This window comes from Somniosus microcephalus, chromosome 7 (genome assembly GCF_052327205.1).
Source record: "Somniosus microcephalus isolate GS21.2 chromosome 7, FLI_Smic_1.0, whole genome shotgun sequence".
NCBI classification, from domain to species: Eukaryota; Metazoa; Chordata; class Chondrichthyes; order Squaliformes; family Somniosidae; genus Somniosus; species Somniosus microcephalus.
Genome location: NC_140993.1, coordinates 163,450,022 through 163,464,749, shown reverse-complemented (window position 1 = coordinate 163,464,749; position 14,728 = coordinate 163,450,022).

The following is a 14,728-nucleotide window of genomic DNA, read 5'->3' as shown; positions in this document are numbered from 1 at the left end:
GACAGGCTGCATACTTTGCGCGGCGCCGTGTTTAAATTCTGCCGGCTGCAGACTGTAAGTGGGGGCAGGGGCCCGCCATATGCCATCGTGACGCTCTCCAGATGGCACTGGAAGTCTAATCCTAGCAGTACGGGAGCGCAGAGCTGTGGCAGGACGAGGAATTAAAAATCTCTGTACTCCACGCCGTTCACTGTCAGAGTCGCTACACAGTAGCCGTCGACGTCCGCCGTATGGGACTTTGAGGCCATAAAGACCTGGTGGCGTGTGGGCATAACCGATAGGGAGTAGCGTCGCACCGTGTCGGGGTGGATGAAGCTCTCCGTGCTTCCGCAGTCGAAAAGGCAATTTGTGGCATGGCCATTTACCTTTACGTTCATCATAGATCTGGCTAGTTGATGGGGCCTAGATTGGTCCAGGGTGATGGAGGCCATCGTCGAGGTCGGTGGGTCGCTGTAGTATTCGCCCGCGCCGGGGGCCTGGTCCCGAAATGGTGTCCAAGATGGCGGCTCCCCCGTGGCTGGTGGTGCCCAAAATGGCGGCCCGCACGGCTCACACGTGGTTGGTGGGGTCCAAAATGGCGGCCTGCACGGTTCACACGCGGCGCTGCTGGAATTGGGGGTCGATTTCGCCCTGCACACTCTCGCGTAGTGGCCTTTCTTGCCGCATTTGGAGCAGGTCGCGTCCTTTGCTGGGCATTGCTGTCTGGGGTGCTTGGCCTGGCCGCAGAAGTAGCATTTCTGGCCTCTGGTCATTGCAGCTGTAGTTGGGCTGCTGGCGGCTTGTGGCCTTACCGGGTCCCAAGATGGCTGCTCCCGTGACATCCATGTGGCCATCCGGTCAGGGGGGTAGGCGTCCATGTTCTGGAGGGCCACGTCTAACGAGTTAGCGAGGGCCACCGTCTTCTGCAGGTCGAGCCCCCTCTGTTCCAGCAGCCTCTGCCGAGTATAGTTGGACCTGATGCTGGCTACGTAGGCGTCTCGGATCAGGTCTTCCGTGCATTCCTTGGCCGTCACCGCTTTGCAATTACAGGCCCGGCCGAGGACTCTCAGTGCCAGTAAATATTCGGCGCCCGATTCCCTGTGGCGCTGTTTTTGGGTAGCCAGGAGGTGTCTGGCGTAGACCTCGTTAACAGGCCTCACGTATTGTTCCTTTAGCGTCGCGATGGCGGCCGCGTAAGTTGTGGCGCCTCGGATGATCGAGTAGACTCGGTGGCTCACCCGTGAGTTCAAGACAAGCCGTTTCGCGTCATCTGTAGTGACGGTAGTGCTGGAGGCCTCCAGGAAGGCTTCGAAACAGCTCAGCCAGTGTTCAAAGTTATTGGCTGCATCTGCTGCTTGAGGATCCAGGTCTAAACGTTCCGGCTTCAAGATTTGCCCCATGTCGAAAATTTAGTCAATAAAATTGATGCACTATCAACAACACCAAAGACTACGAGTTGAACTTATACGAAGTAGGCTTTTATTGACTAAGAACTGGAGCATGCCTCTGCTAGTGGATCCATCCTAAGAGCTCCCGGGGGAAGGGTGGTGAGTCACCTTTATATCCGGGTTTAGGGGTGGAGCCAGGGGTGGAGACATGCCCGGACCTGTACAGAGTTAACAGTGGTTTACCACACAGACATGTACAGAGTTAGCAGTGGTTTACCACAGTACTTATTGGCATTTTTCCCTTACCTGGCTTCTGCCCCCTCAATTGCCACTGTGTTGTTGCCTTGCTTTCACTGGCGAGTTCCAGGAAGTTCGGGAAACCCATGGACCCAAAGGTAAAGTTAAAAACCCCTGTCAATATCGCTGTAATTGAGCGATTAACATAGGTTAAGTGGCAACACACCTCTCCCAAGGGGGTTGCTTGCACACAGCCTAACATGCTGCAGTGAAACCCGGAAGTTGGCATGTTGGTGCCGCCTTCCCGATGTGCTGTCAATTTCGCCGGTTTTAATTCCCCCACCCGCTCCCAAACCCGCGCACTCCCAAACCATGCGCTGCTGCTAATTAAAATCCAGCCCATTAAAATGTCATTCTCGACTATGCTCTTTGGTTACTAGTATTACTATATGACCTAATCATATGCCCTCTACAGGCCATATAAAGAGCAGATGGAGCAGAAAAGAAAGAGCGTTATTAACATACAAAGGGGGAAAAATTTGATTGGTTAACGCCTCCCGTTAGCGCCTCTGGGGGGTGCTAATGGGACGCAGGGAACTTAGCGCCCGAGCGCGGTGATTTTAGCGCCGCTTTTGAAATTGACCAGTCGCTTTGCTCTGGTGCTAAACACTACCGCCACGATCTCCTGCGCCTGCAGATCATGATGTCAGTCGAGCGTGCAGCACCCAGGACCGGAAATTGTGTCGCGCCCCCTGCCTTAGTGCCTGCCGCTAGGAACGACAGGTAGAGGGGAACGTTTTCAAGTTGGGAAGGGGCTGGGGGAGCGCTGTTTAAAGGCGGGTGCTTCCTGCTTTTTCTTGTCGCCAAAATTTTTGGTACACGCAGGTTGAGAGGGAGAGAGACGTCTGGAGAGATTTAACGCTGTCCTAAGGAGTTTTGGTCCTCAGCACCACTTTTGATGGGATGTAGGCATTGCTGGCAAGGCCAGCATTTATTGCCCATTCCTGAATGCCCTTGAGAAGTTGGGGGTGAGCAGCCTTCTTGAACCGCTGCAGTCCGTGTGGTTAAGATACTCCCACAGTGCTGTTAGGGAGAGAGTTCCAGGATTTTGACCCAGGAATGGCGATATACTTTAAAGTCAGGATGGTGTGTGACTTGGAGGGTAACTTGGAGATGGTGGTGTCCCCATGCGCCTGCTGCCCTTGTCCTTTTAGGTGGAAGAGGTTGCGGGTTTGGTAGGTGCTGCTGAAGAAGCCTTGGCAGGTTGCTGCAGTGCATCTTGTCGATGGTACACACATTACACCATGGTACGCCGGTGGTGGAGGGAGTGAATGTTTAAGGTGGTGGATGGGGTGCCAATCAAGCGGGTTGCTTTGTCCTGGATGGTGTCGAGCTTCTTGAGTGTTGTTGGAGCTGCACTCATCCAGGCAAGTGGAGAGCATTCACACTCCTTACTTGTGCCTTGTAGATGGTGGAAAGGCTTTGGGGAGTCAGGAGGTGAGACACTCGCCACAGAATACCCAGCCTCTGACCTGCTCTTGTAGCCAGAGTATTTATGTGGCTGGTCCAGTTAAGTATCTGATCAATGGTGACCCCCAGGATGTTGATGGTGGGAGATTCGGCGAATGTCAAGGGGCGGTGGGTAGACTCCAACTTATTGGAGATAGTCATTGCCTGGCACTTGCGTGGCGCAAATGTTACCTGCCACTTACCAGCCCAAGCCTGAACATCGTCCAGGTCTTGTTGCACATGTACATAGACTGCTTCATTATCTGAGGAGTTGTGAATGGCGCTGAACACTGTGCAGTCATCAGCGAACGTCCCCATTTCTGACCTTATGTTGGAGGGAAAGGTCATTGATGAAACAGCTGAAGATGGTTGGGCCTAGGACATTGCCCTGAGGAACTCCTGCAGCGATGTCCTGGGGCTGTGATGATTGAGCTCCAACCACCACAAACATCTTCCTTTGTGCTAGGTATGATTCCAGCCAGTGGAGAGTTTTCCCCCCGATTCCCATTGACTTCAGTTTTACTAGGGCTCCTTGATGCCACTTGGTCAAATGCTGCTTTGATGTCAAGGGCAATCACTCTCACCTCACCTCTGGAATTAAGCTCTTTTGTCCATGTTTGGACCAAGGCTGTAATGAGGTCGGGAGCCGAGTGGTCTTGGTGGAACCCAAACTGGACATCGGTAAGCAGGTTATTGGTGATTAACTGCTGCTTGATAGCACTGTCGATGATGCCTTCCATCACTTTGCTGATGATTGAGAGTAGACTGATGGGGCAGTAATTGGCCGGATTGGATTTGTCCTGCTTTTTGTGGACAGGACATACCTGGGCAGTTTTCCACATTGTTGGATAGATGCCAGTGTTGTAGCTGTATTGGAACAGCTTGGCTAGAGGCGTGGCTAGTTCTGGAGCACAAGTCTTCAGCATGACAGCCGGGATGTTGTCGGGGCCTATAGCCTTTGCTGTATCCAGTGCGCTCAGCCATTTCTTGATATCACGTAATTTAATATTAACAGTTTCATTGTAAACAGCAAAATAAAATTCTGATAGTCGAGCATCATCTTCAAGAGTAAAGACTGATGCAAACTGCTCATTTAGTATTTCTGCTATACCGCTCGAGTCCTTTGTAACCTGTCCTTGAGCATCCTTCAATGGCCCAATACAGTCTTTGATAGTTCTCTGACTCTTCACAAGCTGAAAAAGCTTTTCCCATTACTACCACAATTGTTTACGATCTTTTTTTCCATTAACCATTTAGCTGGTGGATCTTAGTTACCTTTAGCTGTGTTACTTTACAATAACTCCTTTGTGTCTTTGTATCTTTCTTTGTTTTGTCGAGTATTATGACTTTAGTTTGTAGAAACATTTTTGCTTATATCTTATTTGTGTTTGTACATGACCAGTCAGCCACCTTGGCTTTTTCTTACCGTACTTCTTTCTTTTGACTTTAGGCACATATTTGTCTCCCACCTGTTTTATTTTGTTCTTAGAAACTTTCTATTTATATTCCACATTGGTTTCAACACCACCCATTTAATCCAGGGGTTAACCAATTAACCTGTTCCAAACCTTCTGTCATTCTGAAATCTGGAATTAATTGTAGATTTTCAGTACCTTTGGTTCTACCAGTTGAAACCTTATAACATTACTGTTTATTCCAGCACCTTCCATTTGCAGGCGCTCTGCCCCTGCCCTCTTGAATTCCCTTCACCAAGCACTTGGCTGCCTCTTTCTCTTCAAAAGCTTTCTAAAACCCTAACCCTTTGACTACTTTTAGTCTCTCCCTTAATTTCTTCAGTTCCTGCTTAATATCAATTTCTCCCCCTTGTAAAGTGTTCTGAGACATTTATAAGTTGTTAAATACTTCACAAGCAGTCATGATGTCTTGAATGTAAGTATTACATGTTTGATGTAGTGTGATGTGAACTCTGTTGACCTTCAGTGGTCAATCAAGGTTAATTATATGTATTTTGCTGATCAGGTGACATAGCAAAGTGCTAGTTTCAACAGGTTATTCATACTAACTGAAAGATTTAAGAAGGAAAAAATGCAAAGAGGATTTGTGATGAAGGATTGCTTTTGTTATTCTTTCCCTACAAAGTAATCCTCTATTATAAAGAAATATGGAAATGAATGCGTACAATGTTTGTTCTTATCCATGTCACACTAATTATTTTAACTGTTTCTTTGATTGTTCAGTTGCTTAATATTTTCTGGCTAATTCAGCTTTACATCACTTCAGTGCCGTGGATAGCATTAATGCAACCGGGATTAATGGTATTGTAGGAACGGAGGTTCCTATCGAAAAGACTGAGTTCGACTCAGGCAATTAAAGCAATGAACTTTAATGGAACAAAACAGGTTTTAACTAGAAACTGCTGGAATACATCGAATACAGGTCTGCTCTCCTTGAAGGCTCCACGAGGACTGATCCTCTGGTCTGAAAGCTGACGTTACGACGTCATCACGTTCTTCCCGCCATTGGGGAATCACATGACTAACGGCATGACGTCATCACGTTGAAACCGCGCTGTAAAGGTAACTAGACATTGTTCAGTCAAACAGTGTAATTAAAGGTACAGACACAGACAGTAACTACATTGCTGTTAAAGGAATTATGTACAACCGCTCTGAGTCCTTTGGTGGCTCCGCCACATGCGCCCCCCCAGAATTGTCTTTAACAGAAAAAGTGAGACGAGGGGGTGGTCTGACAAGTCTGTCTGATCGACTTCGATAACCTGGCAGAGGAAGTTGATGACTGGTGGTCGAGCTGGCAGTCAATTGTGATTGAGCAGGCATGGCGAGCGTGGTCGAGTTGGCGGGCGGCTTTGGTTGATCTGGCGCGGCGGCTGCGGGCGATCTGGCGCGGCGGCTGCGGGCAGTCGACCACGTTTCGGTGGTTGAGCGACGACGACTGGGTGGTCCAGGTCCAGGTGAGCTGGCTTCAATCGGTCCACCGAGATGTGATCCGGCTTTCCTCCGACGTCTACCGAAAAGGATTTGTCTCCTGGTTCGATGACGCGGAAAGGACCAGTGTAAGGGGGCTTGAGCGGATCCCGGTGAGTGTCGTGGCGGATAAATACATACTCAGCATTCTTCAGTTCCGCTGGCACGTGGGAGTTCTGTAAGCCGTGATTTGATGTAGGCACCGGAGCGAAGCATCTGGCCGCTTCCTGGTGGCTAACGAGTTGCTGGGAGGCGGACCATGGCTCTGTGGGAGAAGGGAGGAAATCCCCTTGTACTCGGAGAGGCTGGCCGTAGACGAGTTCAGCTGAGGATGATTGCAGGTCTTCTTTGGGCGCCGTACGAAGACCCAAAAGGACCCGTGGAAGTCTGTCCACCCATCCTGCACCTTGAAGACTGGCCCAAAGGGCGGCTTTAAGCGACCTGTGGAATCGCTCGCAAAGGCCGTTCGCCTGTGGATGATAGGCGGTGGTGCAATGAAGTTTGGTGCCGAGCCCCTGAGCTACAGCGTTCCAAAGCTCCGAGGAAAATTGTGGCCCACGGTCGGAAGAGATGTCCCCCGGTACCCCGAAACGGGCAACCCAACAGGAGATGAAAGCTCTAGCGACGTCTGCCGAAGTGGTGGAAACCAAAGGAATTGCCTCTGGCCACCTAGTGGTGCGGTCCACCATGGTGAGGAGATGAGTATAACCCTGAGAAGGCGGAAGCGGCCCCACAAGGTCCACATGCACGTGGTCGAAACGACGCTCCGGAACAGCGAACGTAGCCACTGGAGCTTTAACATGCCGCTGGACTTTGGCCTTCTGGCAGACTACGCAGGTATTAGCCCAGTCACGGACATCGAGGTGCATACCTTTCCAGACGAACTTCGCCGACATAAGCCGTTGTGAAGCCTTCATCCCAGGGTGCGACAACCCGTGTATGGCATCAAACACCTTCCGGCGCCATGCGACCGGCACGATAGGTCAGGGAACGCCCATGGAGACGTCGCAAAGGAGCGTGGCGCCTGTGGCCTGGCAAGTGACGTCGGTCGCTTGGAAACTAGAGGGGACGGTCCTGTATGATTGGACCTCAGCGTCCGAGGCCTGATCTGCAGCCATGAGGGCGTAGTCGATCCCCAGGTGGACCGTCACACGGGAGAGGCAATCTGCCACCAGGTTGTCCTTACCAGACACATGTTGAATATCCATGGTAAATTCGGAAATAAACGTCAAGTGACGTTGACGAGCGGACCACGGTTCGGCGGTCTTGGCCATGGCGAACGTAAGAGGTTTGTGGTCGACAAAAGCCGTGAAGGGACGTCCTTCCAATAAGAACCGGGAATGGCGAGGAAAAGGGCCAGTAGCTCCCGATCGAAGGTGCTGTATTTTTTTTCATTTTTCCGTAGTTGACGGCTGACCCACTGCTCTTGCACTGCGCCGATGGCGTAGTCTGACGCATCCGTGGTAAGGGCGATGGTGGCACCTGGAAGTGGGTGTGCCAGCATGGTTGCGTTGGCCAAAGCGCTCTTGGTGTTGACGAACGCCTGGTCCATCTCGGCTGTCCAGCTGATTGGATCCTTACCGGACTTTCCCTTGAGGGCCCCGTACAAGGGTTGCATAAGCTGAGCCGCCTTAGGGACAAAATGGTGATAGAAGTTGACCATCCCCAGGAACTCTTGCAAGGCCTTGATGGTTGGCGGGCGCGGGAAAGAGGTAACCGCTTCCACCTTCGTCATTAAGGGGACGGCGCCGTCCGATGTTATGCGGTGTCCCAAGAAATCGATCTGCTGCAGGCCGAACTGGCACTTGGCCGGGTTGATGATTAAACCGTGCTGGCTGAGGCGCGTAAAGAGGGTACACAAATGGGAGATGTGCTCTTCCTTGCTAGCACTGGCGATGAGAATGTCGTCAAGGTAGACGAAGATGAAGCGTAGGTCTCTGAGCACGGAGTCCATTAAACGCTGGAACGCCTGTGCTGCGTTGTTCAAGCCAAACGGCATCCACAGGAACTCAAAGAGGCCGAAAGGGGTGATGACTGCGGTTTTCGGGACGTCTTGCGGGTGCACGGGAACCTGGTGATACCCCTGGACGAGGTCGACTTTAGAAAAGATAGAATTTCCCACCAAATGGGCCGAGAAATCCTGAATATGCGGAATCGGGTACCGATCAGGAGTGGTGGCGTCGTTTAAGCGTCGGTACTCACCGCATGGCTGCCAGCCGCCGCCCGGTTTTGGAACAATGTGGAGAGGCGAGGACCAGGGACTATTGGATCGGCGAATGATCCCGAGCCACTCCATCGTGTCGAACTCCGCTTTCGCAGCCGCGAGCTTGCCGGGTTCGAGCCTTCTAGCCCGCGCATAAACCGGGGAGCCAGTAGTGGTGATATGATGTTCAACACCATGCTTCGTTGCCGAGGAGGAGAAAGTGGGCCTTGTCAGCTCCGGAAACTCTCCGAGGAACCGAGTGAAGTCATCCGGAGGAGGGAAGGCGCAGGCAACAGAGCGCGACACGGAGGTACCGTGGTAGCGCGGAATCGAGTGGAAGGTGACCGCGTTGATCAACCGGCGGTGCTGGACATCGACGAGGAGGCTGTTGGCAAACAGAAAATCCGCCCCTAGGATGGCCTGTGAGACTGTGGCCGTGACGAATTCCCAACAGAAGCGCTGACCGCCGAAACAGACTTGGACCCGCCGCTTTCGGAAAGTTCTAATTGCTGCGCCATTAGCCGCTACGAGGGAAAAACCGAGGTTCCCAGCCTGCATATCGAGCTTCGACGCAGGTAGAATGCTACACTGCACCCCGGTGTCACAAAGAAAACGTCGACCCAATAGGGAATCGGTGATGTAAAGAAGTTTCCCCGTAGATCCGACGGCCATTGCAACCACGGAGCGCCCGTTAGACCCGGTCCTCCTTCGCCAGGAACGCTGCAGGAGCTTTGTTCGGTATTTTGGGGCGAAAAACTGCAGGGGGAGCGGCAGCATCGTGTTTTCGCGCCAAAATAGGCGTGGTAGGAGCACCAGCCCGCTGCAGGAGGAGCTCGAACCGCGTCTGTGGGGGATGGGCGCCTCATGGCCGCGCAGCACTGCTGGGTTACCGTGAAAATCTTATCGGCTTCGGCAGCAAGCTCGGCGCAGTCTGTAATGTCGGATCTGGCTAGAGCAGCCTGTACCTGCTCCGGCATTTGGTAGAGGAAAAGCTCCCGGAAGAGGAAGCATTCCGGTTCGGCACCCAAGAGCGTGAGCATTTGGCTCATGAGCTTGGACAGTTTGGAGTCCCCGAGGCCAGGCATCGTGATGAGCCGGCGAGCGCGTTCTGACTTCGAGAGCCCGAAGACCTGAAGCAACCGCGCCTTAATCGCATCATACTTGCTGTCAGTAGGAGGACTACTGAGGAGGCTGATGATCCGTGAGGCAGTTGCGCTGTCGAGGGCGGAGACCACATAATAATAACGGGTCTGATCCGCGACGTTGTTCCTGATGGCGAACTGGGCTTCAGCCTGGATAAACCAAGCGTCTGGTTGTTGCTCCCAGAACTGTGGCAGTTTCAGAGTCACGGCGTTCGTGTCCATGATGAATCTTCCACGAAAATTGTTCGTAGAAGTCAGGGTCACCAATGTAGGAACGGAGGTTCCTATCGAAAAGACTGAGTTCGACTCAGGCAATTAAAACAATGAACTTTAATGGAACAAAACAGGTTTTAACTAGAAACTGCTGGAATACATCGAATACAGGTCTGCTCTCCTTGAAGGCTCCACAAGGACTGATCCTCTGGTCTGAAAGCTGACGTCATGACGTCATCACGTTCTTCCCGCCATTGGGGAATCACGTGACTAACGGCATGACGTCATCACATTGAAACCGCGCTGTAAAGGTAACTAGACATTGTACAGTCAAACAGTGTAATTAAAGGTACAGACACAGACAGTAACTACATTGCTGTTAAAGGAATTATGTACAACCGCTCTGAGTCCTTTGGTGGCTCCGCCACAGTATCTATCTATCTATCTATATATATAAAATAGCTCTTCTGTCCTTCCGTCTGTCTGTCTGTATGTACGCTATACACTCAAAAGTTATAGAGTGTACCTACACATGTGTAAAATCAAAAGAAAGCTTACGATTCTGGAATGGTCATAAGCGTATTTACTTTTCAGTCAGACAAAAATTGTGCCGACGGGATCCAAAAAACGTTCAAAATTCCGCTCATTAGCATTGAGTGACGTGAAGGTTGACCAATCGTACAGTCGAGCAACCTGAGGGTTGACCAATCGCTGCGTCACGGGGGGCCGGTTCATTGCGTGTGCGGGCGGGCCATCCTACAGTTGAGTGACCTGACGATTGACCAATCCTACAGTTCAGTGACCTGACGGTTGACCAATTGGTGCATGTGTGGGCGGGCTTCTGAGCTGAGGTGAGTAGCCGCCATCTTGATTCTAACTTTTTTTATTTTTCCCACTTTCTGTGTGTTAGGGAACTAAGGAAAAGAACAAATTAATTCAGTTTTATAGTATTTAGGAGGCTCGCCTACTTTGAAGTTTTAAATAGTATTTAGGAGGCTCGCCTACTTTGACGGCCATTTCGAGCGGCTGTGCCAGCGCCGGGCGCGGCCTAGCAGCACAAGAAGCCTGGGCCTTCAGTTGAAAGCCCGGGGGAAGAGGAAGCGAGCAGGTGAGCAGTGGCGTCTCTCTCTCTCCCCACCGCCCCCCCCCCCCCCGACCGCAGCGAAAGGCGTTCGTCTGCTGCCCAGCGAAACACCCCCCAGACTCTCTCTCTCTCCTCCAGTGCTCGGAGGGCGGGTGCCGGGGCTCGGGAGGGCGGGAAGGGGTTACCCCAGCAACCGGCCCGGCCCCCTCTCCGGTGTTTGGGGAGGGCGGGACTCGGGGGGGCCGGTGCTCGGGAGGGGCGGGGGCTCGGGAGGGCAGGGGGCCGGTGCTCGGGAGAGCAGGGCTCAGGGAGGGCGGGGTGCTCGGGGAGAGGTGGGGCTCGGGAGGGGCGGGGAGCACGGGGCTCGGGGGGCGGGGTTCATGGGGGGGGGGAAGGGTTACCCCGCAACCGGGCCCGGCCCTCTCTCACAGCCTCAAGCCGGCTCACTGCGCGGTTACCGGGCTTGGCTCCATTTGCGTCCGCGGGCCGGGACTCGCCCTCTCTCTCGTCCTTCCCGCTGTCTCTCTCTCCTCCCCCCCTCCCCGCTCCCCCCTCCCCTCTCCCCCGTCCCTCTCAGCCCCCTCCCCCTCAGCCCCCTCCCCCTCCCCTCTCTCTCCCCCCTCCCTCCCGCTCCCCCTCTCTCTCCCCCCTGCCTCACCATCTCTCTCTCCGCCCCTCTCTCCCTCTCCCCCCCCTCTCTCTGCCCCCACCCTCCCCCTCTCTCTGCCCCCACCCTCCCCCTCTCTCTGCCCCCACCCTCCCCCTCTCTCTGCCCCCACCCTCCCCCTCTCTCTGCCCCCTCCCTCCCCCTCTCTCTGCCCCTCCCTCCCCTCTCTCTCTGCCCCTCCCTCCCCCTCTCTCTGCCTCCCTCCCCCCCTCTCTCTGCCCCCTCCCCCTCTCTCTGCCCCCTCCCTCCCCCTTTCCCTGCCCCCTCCCTCCCCCTCTCTCTGCCCCATCCCTCCCCTCTCTCTCTGGCCCCCTCCCTCCCCCTCTCTCTGCCCCCTCCCTCCCCCTCTCTCTCTGCCCCCTCCCTCCCCCTCTCTCTCTGCCCCCTCCCTCCCCCTCTCTCTCTGCCCCCTCCCTCCCCCTCTCTGGCCCCCTCCCTCCGCCTCTCTCTCTCTCTCCCCTCCCTCCCCCTCTCTCTATCTCCCCTCCCTCCCCCTCTCTCTCCCCTCCCTCCCCCCGTCTCTCTCTCCCCTCCCCCGTCTCTCTCTCCCCTCCCTCCCCGCTCTCTCTCTCCTCTCTCCTCCCCGCTCTCTCTCGTCCCCCTCCCTCCCGCTCTCTCTCTCCCCCTCCCTCCCCCTCGTCTCTCTCCCCCCTCCCTCCCCCTCTCTCTCTCCTCCCCTCCCTCCCACTCTCTCTCTCCCCCCTCCCTCCCCCTCTCTCTCTCCCCCCTCCCGCCCCCTCTCTCTCTCCCCCTCCCTCCACCCTCCCCCTCTCTCCCCTCCCTCCCCTCCCCCTCTCTCCCCCCTCCCTCCGCGTCTCTCTCTCTCCCCCCCTCCTCCCCTCTCTCTCTCCCCTCCCCCCTCCCTCCCCCTCTCTCTCTCTCCCCCTCCCTCCACCCTCCCTCCCCCTCTCTCCCCCTCCCTCCCTCTCTCTCCCCTCCCTCCCTCCCTCCTCCTCTCCCCCCCTCCCTCCCTCCCTCCCTCCTCCTCTCTCTCTCCCTCCTCCTCTCTCCCCCTCCCTCTCTCCCCCCCTCCTCCCTCCATCCCTCCCCCTCTCTCCCCCTCCATCCCCCCCCTCTCTCCCCCTCCCTCTCTCCCCCCTCCATCCCTCCCCCTCTCTCTCCCCTCCATCCCTCCCCTCTCTCTCTCCTCTCCCCCTTCCCTCCCCCTCTCTCTCTCCCCCTCCCTCCCCCTCTCTCCCCCTCTCTCTCCCTCCCCCCTCTCTCCCCCTCCTCCCCCTCTCTCTCTCCCCCTCCCCTCCCCCTCTCTCTCTCCCCCTCCCTCCCCCTCTCTCTCTCTCCCCCCTCCCTCCCCCTCTCTCTCTCCCCCTTCCTCCCCCTCTCTCTCTCCCCCTCCCTCCCCCTCTCTCCCTCCCCCCCTCTCTCTCCCCTCCCTCCCCCCTCTCTCTCTCTCCCCCCTCCCTCCCCCTCTCTCTCTCTCCCCTCTCTCTCTCCCCCCTCCCTCCCCCTCCCTCTCTCCCCCCTCCCTCCCCCTCCCTCTCTCCCCCCTCTCCTCCCCCTCTCTCTCCCCCTCTCTCTCCCCCCTCCCTCCCCCTCCCTCCCCCTCTCTCTCTTCCCCCTCCCTCCCCCTCCCTCCCCCTCCCTCCCCCTCTCTCTCTGCCCCCTCCCTCCCCTCTCTCTCTCTCCCCTCCCTCCCCCTCTCTCTATCTCCCCTCCCTCCCCCCCTCTCTCCCCTCCTCCCCCCGTCTCTCTCTCCCCTCCCTCCCCGCTCTCTCTCTCCTCTCCCTCCCCGCTCTCTCTCTCCCCCTCCCTCCCGCTCTCTCTCTCTCCCCCCTCCTCCCCCTCTCTCTCTCCCCCCTCCCTCCCCCTCTCTCTCTCCCCCCTCCCTCCCCCTCTCTCTCCCCCCTCCCCGCCCCCTCTCTCTCTCCCCCTCCCTCCACCCTCCCCCTCTCTCCCCCTCCCTCCCTCCCCCTCTCTCCCCCCTCCCTCCGCGTCTCTCTCTCTCCCCCTCCTTCCCCCTCTCTCTCTCCCCCTCCCTCCCCCCTCTCTCTCGCCCCCTCCCTCCCCCTCTCTCTCTCTCCCCCTCCCTCCACCCTCCCTCCCCCTCTCTCCCCTCCCTCCCTCCCTCGTCTCTCCCCTCCCTCCTCCTCTCCCCCCCTCCCTCCCTCCCTCCCTCCCTCCTCGCTCTCTCCCCTCCTCCCTCCATCCTCCCCCTCTCTCCCCCTCCCTCTCTCCCCCTCCATCCCTCCCCCTCTCTCTCCCCTCCATCCCTCCCCCTCTCATCTCCCCCTCTCTCTCTCTCTCCCCCTTCCCTCCCCCTCTCTCTCTCCCCCTCCCCTCTCTCTCTCCCCCTCCCTCCCCCTCTCTCCCTCCCCCCCCGTCTCTCCCCTCCCTCCCCCCCTCTCTCTCCCCCTCCCTCCCCCTCTCTCTCCCCCCTCCCTCCCCCTCTCTCTCCCCCCCTCCCTCCCCCTCTCTCTCTCCCCCTCCCTCCCCCTCTCTCTCTCGCCCCTTCCCTCCCCCTCTCTCTCTCCCCCTCCCTCCCCCTCTCTCCCTCCCTCCCCCTCCCTCTCTCCCCCCTCCCTCCCCCTCTCTCTCTCTCCCCCTCCCTCCCCCTCCCTCTCTCCCCCCTCCCTCCCCTCTCTCTCCCCCTCCCTCTCCCCTCTCTCTCTTCCCCTCCCTCCCCCTCCCTCCCCCTCTCTCTCCCTCTCCCTCCCCTCTCTCTCTCCCCCACTCTCTCTCCCCCCTCCCTCCCCCTCTCTCTCCCCCCTCCCTCCCCCTCTCTCCCCTCCCTCCCCCTCTCTCTCTCCCCCCTCCCTCTCCCTCTCTCTCTCCCCACTGCCTCCCCCTCTCTCTCTCCCCACTCTCTCCCCCTCTCTCTCTCCCCCTCTCCCTCCCTCCCCCTCTCTCTCTCTCTCTCCCCCTCCCTCCCCTCTCTCTCCCCTCCCTCCCTCCCTCCTCCTCTCCCCCCCCTCCCTCCCTCCTCCTCTCTCTCCCCCCCTCCTCCCTCCATCCCTCCCCCTCTCTCCCCCTCCATCCCTCCCCCTCTCTCCCCTCCCTCTCTCCCCCCTCCATCCCTCCCTCCCCTCTCTCTCCCCTCCATCCCTCCCCCTCTCTCTCCCCCTCCCTCCGCCCTCTCTCTCCCCCTCCCTCCCCCTCTCCTCTCTCTCCCCCTTCCCTCCCCCTCTCTCTCTCCCCCTCTCCCCTCCCGCTCTCTCCCTCCCCCCCTCTCTCCCCTCCCTCCCCCTCTCTCTCTCCCCCCTCCTCCCCCTCTCTCTCTCCCCCCTCCCTCCCCCTCTCTCTCCCACCTCCCTCCCCCTCTCTCTCTCCCCCTCCTCCCCCTCTCTCTCTGCCCCCTCCCTCCCCCTCTCTCTCTGCCCCTCCCTCCCCCTCTCTCTCTGCCTCC